This window comes from Babylonia areolata, chromosome 20, assembly GCF_041734735.1.
Source record: "Babylonia areolata isolate BAREFJ2019XMU chromosome 20, ASM4173473v1, whole genome shotgun sequence".
In the NCBI taxonomy this organism is placed as follows: domain Eukaryota; kingdom Metazoa; phylum Mollusca; class Gastropoda; order Neogastropoda; family Buccinidae; genus Babylonia; species Babylonia areolata.
This window is the reverse complement of record NC_134895.1, coordinates 39458858-39461357: the sequence shown is the minus strand read 5'-3', so window position 1 is coordinate 39461357 and position 2500 is coordinate 39458858. Positions and strand designations below refer to the sequence as shown.

General features: G+C 45.4%; 2 long non-coding RNA genes across 2 annotated transcripts in view; both read left to right on the top strand.

Annotated features, from left to right (window-relative positions):
- Positions 1-161, top strand: part of LOC143294759 (uncharacterized) — a 173152-nt gene extending 172991 nt beyond the window's left edge. Inside the window, exon 3 of the long non-coding RNA XR_013056923.1 lies at positions 30-161. This is a non-coding gene — a long non-coding RNA (uncharacterized LOC143294759). The remainder of the gene's footprint in view (positions 1-29) is intronic.
- A 317-nt stretch (positions 162-478) lies between these two features.
- LOC143295500 (uncharacterized) overlaps positions 479-2500 on the top strand; it is a 108471-nt gene continuing 106449 nt past the window's right edge. The window contains exon 1 of the long non-coding RNA XR_013057021.1: positions 479-611. This is a non-coding gene — a long non-coding RNA (uncharacterized LOC143295500). The remainder of the gene's footprint in view (positions 612-2500) is intronic.

Here is a 2500-nt window from a genome sequence, read left to right as displayed (position 1 = left end):
TCATCATTTGTGGTCCGATCTCTTTGCAGTGGTTGTTAACCTGGCCTGGCCGTGGAATCGAGCAGCGCGTGTGGCTGTGATCTCCTGCTAAGACTTCACAGTGCTGGTGTACCGTGGCCCTTCACACACAGTGCTAGTGTACCGTGGTCCTTCACACACAGTGCTAGTGTACCGTGGCCCTTCACACACAGTGCTAGTGTACCGTGGCCCTTCAGCTAGTGTACCGTGGTCCTTCACACACAGTGCTAGTGTACCGTGGCCCTTCACACACAGTGCAAGTGTACCGTGGCCCTTCACACACAGTGCTAGTGTACCGTGGTCCTTCACACACAGTGCTAGTGTACCGTGGCCCTTCACACACAGTGCAAGTGTACCGTGGCCCTTCACACACGGTGCAAGTGTACCGTGGTCCTTCACACACGGTGCTAGTGTACCGTGGCCCTTCACACACAGTGCAAGTGTACCGTGGCCCTTCACACACAGTGCTAGTGTACTGTGGCCCTCACACAGCGGCCAAAGTGTGTGTGTGTGTGTGTGTGATCTCTCCCCTACTGGAAACTGGATTTCTTCTCCCGTTTCTGGATCTACATCGTTTCTGCTGTCCGTGCCTGGTAAGAAGAGTGTGTCTAGGGATCTCTTTGTGATCTGTCTGTATGTCTGTCTGTCTGTCTGTCTGTCTGTCTGTCTTGTCTCTCTCTCTCTCTCTCTCTCTCTCTCTCTCTCTCTCTTGTCTTTTTTCTCTCTCTTGTCTCTCTCTCTTGTCTATCTCTTGTCTCTCTCTTTTCTTTCTCTCTCTCTTGTCTCTCTTTTCGCTCTCTCTCTCTCTCTTCTCTCGCTGTCTTGTCTCTCTCTTGTCTCTCTCTCTTTTCTTTCTCTCTCTCTTGTCTATCTCTTGTCTCTCTCTCTCTTCTCTCTCTGTCTTGTCTCTCTCTCTCTCTCTTCTCTCTCTCTCTTTCTGTTCTGTCTGTCTATTTATCTGTCTGTCTGTCTGTGTTAATCCATAAGAATGTTCCACCACAGCTGAGTTGCTAGAAAAATAAAACAAAAAACATTATCTTGATCAGACCTTTCTACGGCACGATAGCCGAATGCTTACAATGCCTGAATGCTATTCTGCGGGGCCATTGGGTCCTGTGTTCAAATCCCCGTAAGCGTGGAGATTTTTCTGATCTCAAAAGATTCAAAGGTTTTAAAGGTTCAAAATCTTTCTCTTTTTTTTTCTTTTTTTTAATCCGAGAAACCCGAATCCAGTCTCAGATTCCAAGCTGGCACAGTAATTAATAATAATAATATGCACGGGAGGCTTCGGTGGCAGAAGAGATTAAGCGTTGGAATTCTGATCATATGTTCGCTAGTGATTAGGGTTCTTCTTCTTCTTCTTCTTCTTCTTCTTCTTCTTCGTTCGTGGGCTGCAGCTCCCACGTTCTCTCGTATATACACGAGTGGGCTTTTACGTGTATGACCGTTTTTACCCCCCGCCCCCGCCATGCAGGCAGCCATACTCCGTTTTCGGGGGTTTGCATGCTGGGGTATGTTCTTGTTTCCATAACCCACCGAACGCTGACATTTAGATGGATTACAGGATCTTTAACGTGCAGTATTTGATCTTCTGCTTGTGTATACACATGAAGGGGGAGGGGGGGGGGGGGAGGGGGTGTTCAGGCACTTAGCGGGTCTGCACATATGTGTTCGAGTCTCCCGTTTCGGCATGGTGTTGTGTCCTTGGGAAAGGCTTTTTTCTCTGATGATTTTCCTCACTCATCACTCCACGTGTGAACGGATAACCTGACTTCCGTTGGGATCCCGCATTCCTTTGCCAATCCCCATAGACACAGTGGGTTTGTGTGAATTCACTTCCCCGATAGCCGTAGAAAAGGCTATGCTACCTTTAAAGAAAAAAATTTTGTTTTATAGAACAGTGGTATTGGTGCTGTGATTAATCCATTTACTATAAACACAGTACATTGTACACAACCGGCACATCAGAGATTCCTAACTTCATGTCAGCATTCTGAGTGAGTATTATGGAAACACGAATATACCCTGCGAGCCACCCGGCCCCGAAAAACGGTGTGTTTGTCTGGTTAAATGGTGAGATAAATATTGGTCATCAGCGTATGGTGAACCCTTACAATTAACGAACGTGGAGAAAGAAAGTAGTTTTCATACCATAGTATTTGTGTTCTCTCTCTCTCTCCCTCTCTCTCTCCCTCTCTCTCTTTCATGGCAAGATTAGGAAAACCACATTAAATATAGTGACAGATTTGATTTATATAGAGTGTATAGTTCAACTCATTTAGTGAAGAAATATCTGTCTCTGAATTAAGATCGTTATTTCACGATTTATCTTGACCAGATTTAGATTTGGCATAACCGAAACCGAAACTGTTCATCAGTTTCGCTATAACAATAGAAATAAATTTGCTTTGTTATGTCCATTGTGCAAAGTCTCTAATGAAGATGAAGTTCATTTTGTCTTGATATGTCCTGCTTTGCATCA